General features: G+C 43.6%; 1 long non-coding RNA gene across 5 annotated transcripts in view; it reads right to left on the bottom strand.

The window, feature by feature from the left end:
* Positions 1 to 3,201: 3,201 nt before the first annotated feature.
* The window catches only part of LOC141577127 (uncharacterized), a 257,231-nt gene continuing 249,627 nt past the window's right edge, over positions 3,202 to 10,805 (bottom strand). For 4 of the 5 annotated variants that reach the window (XR_012505747.1, XR_012505745.1, XR_012505748.1 and 1 more), the window contains one exon: positions 3,202 to 3,541. This is a non-coding gene — a long non-coding RNA (uncharacterized LOC141577127). The other variant, XR_012505746.1, reaches the window with a different exon arrangement.

The raw sequence follows: 10,805 nt of genomic DNA, 5'->3' as shown, positions 1-10,805 counted from the left end.
GCTTTAGAATGACGCCAAAGTTGTGTGTGACGTGTGTGTGCGTACGCGCTCGCGTACACCTGGGGACGTGTGAGGTACGTGACAGTGACTTTGCGTGTGTGTGCGCGCCTGAGGACGTGGGTGGTTGTGTGTTATGTTATGGGTGTGTGTGTGGCACATGACTCCGAGTGTGTGCGTGGGGATGTATGTGGAGCAGAGCCAGTGTGTCTGCACGTGTGTTTGGGTGTAGGTGCATGCAGTAGTTTTAAGAAAAGCAGAAGCTGTCCCTTAGGAGTCTGAAGTAGTAAAACTTGTATGGTGTCCCTCACTGTATAATTCAAAATGAAAATAATCTTCAATCACCAGAAATGTACTCCCCCCCACCCCGATTCTCATTTTTTCCCCGATATGGATTCTGTCTTCATTTTACTGATGGGGAAACTAGCTTAGAGTTGTTAAGTGACTCAGTCAAGGGCATGGAGCTCGCGAGCCCAGGGCCAGGATGCAGTCCAAGCGGCCCGGCTCCAGAGGCCTGGAAACCTGCTCACGACCGCGCGTGGCCTCTTGGCCGGGGGAACAGATTCTGATGGGCAGGGGCCAGCGTGCCGGCTGCCCAAGCCACGGACTCTGCAAGTCGGGTGGAGAGTACCAGACAGCAGACGAGGGTAAAGGGCTGCTCAGAAATCAGTTAGCTTCCTAGATCTTCGATGAGTAAGGAGGCTCACTGCTCAGCCTCGATCCCTTTGCTGGTGGCTAAAAGGGACCAAGGCCCACGAGAGCGCTTCTGGGAGCTGCCTGCCGAAACCTGGAACAGGACTGCTCAGGACTGGCTCTGCAGCAGGAGCGAAGGGAGGCAATGTCGCCACCTGGTGGACATCCTGGGTAGTGGCGGTAGGAGGCCTAGCACCCTTGGTATGGAGGTGGCAGGACGAGGTCCTACGGGATGATCGTTTCCACGGGTCTTAAAAATCATTGCTTGATATATTTTATCCGCTTTGGGGTTTACTGTAGGATGGTAAATATGGTCTCCGTTACTCCTTCTTAGCTGGATTGATGAATTGTTTTTGAGGTTAATTTTCTCTTCAGTGATTTGGAAGCTATATTGCCTTTTAAGGAAAATTCTCTCTAAATGTTTATAAATCATCTCGAAGTTCATAACTCTATATTTAATTCGACCAGTATTGCTACAAGAGCCTCAAAAACGAAATCATCTATTAGATCTTGTTTCTCAATCATGATACATTTAGCATATTTTACCTCTCTGCTCTTCCCAATGGTGCATGTGTGTGAGCGCGTGATCTACACTTATGCTTTTTAGACAGTTGCTTTAAGTTTGCTACATTCACAATGAAAATATAGGTATAATACCACTACTTAATCCCATGTCTTTCCCATTTTTGAGTTATTTACTTCTTTCCCAATCAAATGGAGTCATGATTGGCTAATTTTTTTTGAGCGGTGGACTTGGAACCCTTCCCTGTCTATAAGCAGCTTTAGATTCTTGCCATAACTCGGCTTCATTGAGAAGCATGTTTTTACCGTTTCTCAGACGGGCTTCCGCTTTGAAGCACTAAACCGTCTCTGTACTCTTTCTCTCCATGCTTATTCCTGAAAAAGTGAGCTCTCTACCGGAATAAAGATGCTTCCCGTCAGAGATGTTTGGCTCCCTGTCCCAAGGTCCAGAAGAAGAGAAAAGGAAAGATTCCTGGCTCCGATGCTTCTGTTCTGTCAGCTGAGAGATCTAGTTATCCGTGTGGCTGCGGTGGAACCTGCAACAACTTGCGTCATAGTTTCCTTTTTCTGGCTTACTAGGGGAGCCGCATTAACTGAGGTCACGGCGCTCTGGCCCTTTTCGGGATCCCGGTGCTGAGGCAGCCCCTTCCCCCCACCCCCACTCCTTGTCATTTGGATCGTGCAAACTGGGTGCCAGCCGTGCGAACCCTGCACCTGGCGGCCAGGATTGCCCCCCCACGCGACGTGTCCCCAGTTCCTCGGCATCCCTCACTGCTACCAGCTAGCTCCAGGAAGGGTGCGAGCTGGCTTCCACTGCCGTCCTTCCTCCTTCCTGTCCAGGCGGGCCCTCCTTTTGCGCTAGTCGGCCCGAAACCTTCTCTCCTGCGCTGCATACGCTGAAGAACTGCCTCAACGTTTCCAGCCGCTAGAGGGCGCTCTTCTCCTCTTTTTGGTCCCCTTCAGCGCTGACAGTGGAAATTGAGCAGGTGGGAAGGGCTTGGGGGTTCTCCGTATCTAGGGGCTCCCGATCCATCAGATTCAACTAAATGCGGGTTGAAAATATTCGGGAAAAAACAGAAAGTTTCAAAAAGCAACACTTGAATTTGCCACACACACGCAACTGCTTGCATAGCATTGATGTTGCCTTACATACCACGCATCACCTAGAGATGATTTAAAGTGCACAGGAGGACGCAGCGAAAGAGAATGTGAAAATGAATGTATGCGTATGTTCGTGTATAACAGAAAAATTGTGCTCTACACTGGAATCTGACACAACATTGTCAAATGACAATAACTCGGGGGAAAAAAATGTTTGTATGTAAAAAGTAAAGTACACGGGAGGGTGCGTGTAATTGTCTGTAAGCCCTATGTCATTTTATGCAAGAGGCATCAGCATCCATGAATGTTGGCATGTGTGGGGAGTCCTGGGACCAGTGCCCCATGGTTACCAAGGGATGACTGGAAGCCCAGGCTCCTCGTCCCAGCCTGTCATGTCCCCACGTGGTCTGAACCCTTCCTGTGCCACACTCCCCTGGTCACCCTCCTCCAGCCCTGCCAGACTGCCCTCTTTTTCTGGAACAGTCCAAGCTCACTGCACTTCATGTGTGACCTCTAGTAATACCCGTTACTTTCTGAGCATGGCTCTGCTTCAGAAAAGCGGGCTGCATTGCAACTAGAGAAGATAGAATGGGGGTTTCTTATAAAACTAATTATGGACGTACCTTTTGATCCAACCTTCCCAAGCCTGGGGATTTGTGAGGAGAAATCTGTAATTCAAAATTCACAAGCAGTGCGGGGATTTGCCTCAAAGACTGAGGGTTGTGCACTCATTGCTTAACAGCCGTTTTTGCTGTACATAGCCCTGGGAGACTTGCTGTGCCAAGATTCCCTGTCCAGCCACCCCACCTTAAATTTTGTAGATTAACAGTTGTTTGCCCTAGAAGTGGTTCTGTTCTTTGCTTCTTGCCCAAGGAAATCAAGATTAGGAAAGCTTTACATCTTTACTTTATGACTGCAATTAATATGTCCAGAACAGCATTGTAAAAGATCTTGAGGGACACTATGTAATCCTCCTTGGTATGCAATGTTTTTTCTCCTTAAGCATTATAAAAATAATTGCTGAACAAACCGCCTCGGCGGTGTCAGTCCTCTGCCTCAGAAGTCTGCAAGACCCGTCCCTCTCGATCCCATTCTTTGTGTGTGTTCTGTTCTTTTTTCCTAGTTGTAGCGACCGCGTCTTCAGACATATTCCTTTTGCCGGCTGGCTCCGGCAAGTGTTGCCCGAACTGGAACTTAAAGCCGTAAAGTAGTTGCCACGACCGCTGCCCTGAGAAGACAAGGGATCCCGAAGAAGATGTCAGAAAGTTAAGGAAAGGGCAGGGAGAGTAAAGTCGAGAGTATCAAATTATTTGGCAAGGTATTAGTAGACAATTGTTTGTTCAGATGTTGAAGTTTATTTTAAAGGAAAGAGGGGTGCATGTAAATATATCTAAGGTAGAAAAATTTTTGTTGTTCATAGAAGAGGTACGTCCCTGGTTTCCTGAGGAAGGGACTATGAATTTAACCACTTGGAAAAAGGTTCGAAATAACTCCATGATTATTATACTGCTAATGGTCCCAATAAAGTTCCAGTAGATACTTTTCCCTTATGGAATTTAATTAAAGATTGTCTGGATCTTGACCATGAGGGAGAAAAATTGCGACTTGCATTAAAACAAGAAAAATATACCGAAAATCCTATAAATCTTACACCTACTGCCCCTCCAGAAGAACCTCTATATGCGGTTCCTGAGGGAGTTACAAAAGCAGCTTCTGACCTCCGTGGCTCCTTTGACTTCGAATTAGATCCTGCTGATCAGGCCGAGTTAAAGGAACAGGCAGCCCATTATCATGATGAGGAATCCCCTTGGAATGTTGTGTTAAATTTAGAACAGAACAGCACTTCAGCACTGGTCTTCCGTAAACTACGGCAATTACTAGCTGAGTGCGTTAAATGTTTACCCAAAAATAAGAACCCGGAGATTAAAGATGAGCTTCTGCATTTATCTCCTGCTTATCCTCCTTCTGTTATAGCCGGTTTAGATCCTCCACCTCCTATTGAAATACCTGTTTCTCCGCCTGTAATTGCTGGTGCCTGCCAGCAAACCACTTCTATCAGTTCTCCAGTCTGGGTATTGAGCCCATTGCAAAAGGCTTTGTGACAAGCGCATCAAATTGGAGAAACAATACCAGGATTTACTAATATGTTCCCAGTTTTTGAAAATGCACAGCAGCAACGATATCATGAACCTATCCCTTTTAAACAGCTTAAAGAGTTAAAACTGGCTTGTGCTTATTACGGCCTTATGGCACCTTTCACACAAGCCATCCTTGAAGCACTCGGCAATCAATTTCTCCCTCCTAATGATTGGAAACAAGTAGCTCAAGCCTGCCTAACAGGGGGAAATTATTTACTGTGGAAATCAGAATATGCAGAACAATGTGGAGCTACGTCTGAAATTAACAGACAACAAGGATTGCCGGTCACTTTTGATATGCTGGTAGGAGAAGGAGCTTATAGAGATATGAACACCCAATTAAATTATCCAGCCGGAGCTTATCCTCAGATCAATGCTGCAGCCCTTAAAGCATGGAGAAAATTGCCTAATTCAGAAAATAAAACTGAGGATTTGTCAAAAATTAGACAAGGGCCAGACGAACCCTATCAAGATTTTGTTGCCCGTTTATTAGAGACTTTGGGAAAAGTGGTAGGAGATGATCAAGCTGGAATGGTGTTTGCAAAACAGCTAGCTTATGAAAATGCCAACTCGGCATGCCTGAGGCATTATAGAAAAAAGGGTGGCCTATCTGATTACATTAAAATATGTGCTGATATAGGACCTTCTTATGTATAGGGTGTAGCTATTGCTGCTGCCCTGCAAGGTAAAACTATAAAAGAAGTCTTATACCAACAATCAAAATGAAAAATTTTAAAAGTGCCTCACGAGTAGCCAGGCCCCCAGGTAGTTGTTATGCATGTGGCCAGATGGGGCATCGGTTTGCCCAATGCCCTCAAAAATTTCAACAACCTCAAGGAAATGGAATATTAGTGCAGCCACCAGGAGTTTGCCCGAGATGGAAAAAGGGAAAGCACTGGGCCAAAGATTGTCATTCCAAGACAGATATCAATGGCCAACAACTTTCACCCTAGCAGAGAAACTGGGTGAGGGGCCAGCCCCAGGCTCCGAAACAACGTTATGGGGCAATTCAAAGCCAGAGCATAGAGACCCAAAACCCATTTCTTCCAAACAAACTGTCTCAAATTTGTTCAGAGCCAACAAAGGAAGCACAGGATTGGACCTCAGTGCCTCCTCCTATACAGTATTAACACCTGAAATGGGTATGCAAGCCCTACCTACCGGGGTATATGGGCCTTTGCCTGAAGGGACCACGGGCTTGCTTTTGGGATGCAGTAGTTCCACCATGAAAGGACTTTTAGTTGTTCCTGGAGTTATCGATTCAGATTATGAGGGAGAAATTAAAATTATGGCTCATTCTCCAAAAAATATTACAGTTGTTCAATCAGGGCACCGAATTGCACAGCTCCTGCTTTTGCCCTTAGTGTCATCAGGACGTGTTCATTCTGATGTAAGACGAGGGTCAAATGGATTTGGGTCCTCAGACGCCTATTGGATTCAAAGTATAAGTGCTCAGCGCCCTGAATTAATTTTATATATACAAGGAAATAAATTTAAAGGAATTTTAGACACAGGAGCTGATACCTCTGTAATTTCTTTAGACAATTGGCCTCAGCATTGGCCAAAACAGGTAGCCTTATCAACATTACAAGGCATAGGACAGTCTCATAATCCCGAGCCAAGTTCTGCAATCCTGACTTGGAAAGACGGTGAGGGACATCCTGGACAATTCCAACCTTATGTTCTTCCTGGATTACTGGTCAATCGATGGGGAAGGGATGTGATGGCTTGTATGAGTGTCTATTTGTATAGCACTAATGCAAAAATTACTAATCAACTTTTAAGTCAAGGTTTGCTCCCCGATCAGGGGCTAAGAAAGAATGGACAAGGAATTGTTGAGCCGATTGATCCCAAGCCCAACTATACAGGCACTGGTTTGGGATATTTTTAGCAGGGGCTTTTGATTATCCTGCAACCCATGCAGATCCTATAACTTGGAAATCTGATGAGCCTGTATGGGTTGATCAATGGCCCCTTTCAAAAGAAAAAATCGAGGCCACGGAACAGTTGGTGCAGGAACAACTTGATCGTGGCCATATAGCCCCCTCTAACTCTCCTTGGAATTCCCCAATATTTGTTATAAAGAAAAAATCAGGAAAATGGTGGCTATTACAGGATTTATGAAAAGTAAATGAAACTATGGAACTTATGGGAGCATTGCAGCCTGGGCTGCCCTCGCCCATGGCTATACCTGATAATACTTATAAAATTATTATTGATTTAAAAGATTGCTTCTATACCATTCCTCTTGCACCTTCAGATTGCAAGGGTTTCGCTTTTAGCATTCCCTCTAATAATTTTACAGAACCAATGAGACGATACCATTGGTTGGCCTTACCTCAAGGTATGGCAAATAGTCCTACATTATGTCAAAAATTTGTGGCACAAGTGTTACAGGCTTTTCGACGGGAATGTCCCTCAATTTATTTGATACATTATATGGATGATATCCTTTTGGCTCATACGAATGAAGAATATCTATTATCTGTTTTTGGAATTCTGACTGAAAAATTGTCTAAAAAAGGACTAATAGTAGCCTCCGAGAAAATACAAAAATTTCCTCCTTTTCTTATCTTGGCTTTCGATTGTTTAGCCGACATTTTCAAACACAAAAAATTGAAATCAGAAAAGACTGCTTAAAAACCTTGAATGATTTTCAAAAATTATTAGGCGATATAAATTGGATATGACCATATTTGAAATTTACTACTGGTATGTTGAAACCTTTATTTGACACTTTAAAAGGAGACCCTGATCCCAATTCGTCTCGTGTACTTACTATGGAAGCTAGACAAGCTCTATCTCTTGTGGAAACTGCTATTTCTCAGCAACAAATCAGATATTGTGACTATAACAGAGACTGGGGACTATTTATTTTGCCCACTGCTCATACACCTACGGCAGTGTTATATCAAGATACTCCACTTTTGTGGATTCATTTAAATGCATCTCCCTCAAAAGCCTTGGCCCCTTATCCTGATTTAGTTGCTACCTTAATTGCCACAGGACGTAAAGATTCTCTCTCTTATTTAGAAAAGATCCTGCTCTCATTTGTGTTCCTTATACTCAACAACAGCAGGATTGGCTTTTTCAATTTAATGATTACTGGACACTTCCTTTGGCTCACTATGCTAGAAAAATCAGTAATCATTACCTAGCAGATAAAATTTACAATTTGCAATGTTACATGCCTTTGTATTTCCAAAAATTACTCAATCTCATCCTATTGTAGGAGCTCTTACAGTTTTTACCGATGGCTCTTCTAATGGTGTTGCTGCTTATAAAATTGGAACCCAACTTATTTCTTGGAACACTTCTGTTTCTTCTGCACAAACAGTAGAATTACTTGCCTTACAAGCTGCTTTGATTGCCACATCTGCCTCTCCCATTAACCTTTTTTCAGATAGTCAATATATAGTTCGAGCTTTAAATGTTCTGGAAACTGTTCCATTTGTAGGCACCCTTAATTCCTTAGTTTGTAATCTTTTCCTTAACATTCAGCAGCTTCTCCAATCCAGACAATTTCCATGCTATTTTGGTCATTTACGAGCCCATTCTAACTTGCCTGGACCCCTAGCCGAAGGCAATGCAGCTGTAGATGCAGCTACCAGAATTTTTCTTACTCAAGAACAACTTGCTGTACAATCTCATCACCTACATCACCAAAATAGTAACAGTCTGAGACTCCAGTTTAAGATCCCTCGTGAAGCTGCTTGCCAAATCGTGAGAAGTTGTCCTACTTGTCCTCAAATTATTTCTATTCCCCAGTATGGAGTCAACCCTAGGGGAATTCTCCCAAATCATTTATGGCAGATTGATGTTACCCATATTCGGGAATTTAAAAATACTCCTTATGTTCATGTAACTATTGATACCTATTCAGGTTTTCTTCATGCTACTTTACAAACTGGTGAAGCTAGTAAACACTGTATAGCTCATTGCTTACGGTGCTTCGCTGTCATGGGACTCCCAAAAACCATAAAAACTGATAATGGCCCAGGCTATACAGGAAAGGCCTTCCAAACTTTTTGTGGCCAATTGGGTATATGTCATAAAACTGGAATTCTCTATAATCCACAAGAACAAGGCATAGTAGAACGCAGCCATCAAACCCTTAAGAATCAACTATTTAAAATTAAGAAGGGGGAATTATATCCAGGAACCCCCCAGAATTATCTCAACCATGTTCTTTTTATTTTAAATATTTTACAATTAGACTCAGAGGGTGCATCCACTGCACAAAGGCTTTGGAATCATGATAATAATTTTAAGCAGAAGCCCTTGGTGCGATGGAAGGATCCCTTAACAGGGGTATGGAAGGGACCCGACCCCGTACTAATACGGGGTTGAGGCCATGTTTGTGTTTTTCCACAGGATGCCGAAGGATCACGCTGGCTGCCGGAAAGGATAATAAGCTCAGGAGGCGGAGATCCGCTCGATATCAAGAAGATTTCTATCAAATCTGGGACGAGTACTTTTGGATGACACCCGAAAATGGACATTTGGTCACGGCGGCACCTATTTGTTGGAAGCAAAGAGAACAAAAGACTGGATTTGGGAATCAGCCCTTGAGGAGCACTGACTTAAAGCCTATGGGACATATATCTCCATCTTTGTGTAAACAAATTATTGATGTAACATACTCTTTAAATAAGTCTGTATTTTGGCCAGGATCTGATTGGCTTAATAATCCAGGAATACGTTGAGTGGCCCCTAATGGAACAAAATGGGTTTGTGGAAGTTATCTTTGGCCTTGGCTCCCCATAGGATGGGTGGGTCGTTGTACCCTCGGGTTTGTATTTGCTCCTGGAAGAATTAGACAAACTATTTCTGGTACTCCGGCTAATCTCCTTTATTTGCATGCTAGGTGGTCTTGAGCTGTTTTTAAATGGTATGATTATCTTGCCACAATATTTATACCTTCGCTTGGAAGTTTAGACATCATGTTAAAGGTTGATGCGCTTACAAATTTTACTCAACAAGCGCTGCTGGATGCAAAAAAGGCTATAGAAGATTTAAATGAAGAACAAAAACAAATCAGAAAGGCAGTGTTACAAAATCGAATGGCTTTAGACATAATTACTGCAGCTCAGGGAGGAACTTGTGCTATAATTAAGGTAGAATGTTGTGTTTTTATCCCGGATATGTCAGGAAATGTATCTCAGGCTGTCGAAGATATTCAGAAGCAAGTAGTTGTTATGGCTGTTCCTGAGTCTTCTATTCTAAGTAAAATTTTATCTTGGTTTAGAAGTGATTGGTGGAAAAATCTAATACTGATATGTGCTATATTCCTATTAATCTTGTGCTGTGGACCATGTGTCTTTCAAGCACTTACAAATTTTGTTACTCAAAGATTAATGATGTTCTCCAGGATTACAAAATGAAAATCGTGAAATTAAAGATTTCCCTGACAAGGAACAAAAACCAGAATGTTTAGAAAAAGAAAGGGGGAGATGCGGGGAGCTGCCTCAAAGACTGAGGGTAGAGCACTCAGGAGTTAACAACCTTGTTTGCAAGACATAGCCCTGGGAGACTTGCTCTGCAAAGATTCCCTGTCCCACCACCCCACCTTAAAGATTGTAGATTAACAGGTGTTTGCCCTGGAAGAGGATCTGGACTTTGTTCCTTGCCCAAGGAAAACAAGATAAGGAAAGCTTGACATCTTAACTTTATGACTACAATAAATATGTCCAAAACAGCATTGTAAAAGATCTTGAGGCACACTATGTAATCCTCCTTGGTATGCAATGTTTTTTCTTCCTAAGCATTATAAAAAGAATTGCTGAACAAACCGCCTCGGCGGTGTCAGGTCTCTGCCTCGGCAGGCTGCAAGACCTGTCCCTCTCGATCCCATTCTTTGTGTGTGTTCTGTTCTTTTTTCCTAGTTGTAGCGACCGCGTCTTCAGACCTGTTCATTTTGCCGGCAGGCTCCGGCAGTGTATTAAGTTTATCTATTATCTAATAAAGGAGGAGATTAGTGTGTCTCTCTACCTACTTAATTGAGGAGTAGGAGGAGGCTAGTGTGTGTGTGTGTGTGTGTGTGTGTGTGTGTGTGTGTGTCTGTCTATGTATGTATCTGTCTACCTATATAATGAATGAGGAGGAGGAGGTTAGGATATACGGCTGTTTCTCAATGGATGAAGAGGCTAGTGTGTCTGTCTGTCTATTTATTTGTCTGTCTGTCTAATTGGAGGAAGCCTCCCAGGATTCGACCCACCTGGAGGGATACCAATTGCCACCCTGAAGCAGCAGAGGGCGCCCTCATTGCAGGCCGAGGGGGACACTGGATAGAAATCCGCAGGCTTGCCTGGGCAGCCCGTGCCTCCCGCTTCCGCCCTCTCTGCAGCCGCCCCC

The sequence above is a fragment of the Camelus bactrianus genome, chromosome 3, assembly GCF_048773025.1.
Source record: "Camelus bactrianus isolate YW-2024 breed Bactrian camel chromosome 3, ASM4877302v1, whole genome shotgun sequence".
Lineage (NCBI taxonomy): Eukaryota > Metazoa > Chordata > Mammalia > Artiodactyla > Camelidae > Camelus > Camelus bactrianus.
Note: the sequence above shows the minus strand (reverse complement) of the source record. Positions and strands in the feature narration are given on the sequence as shown.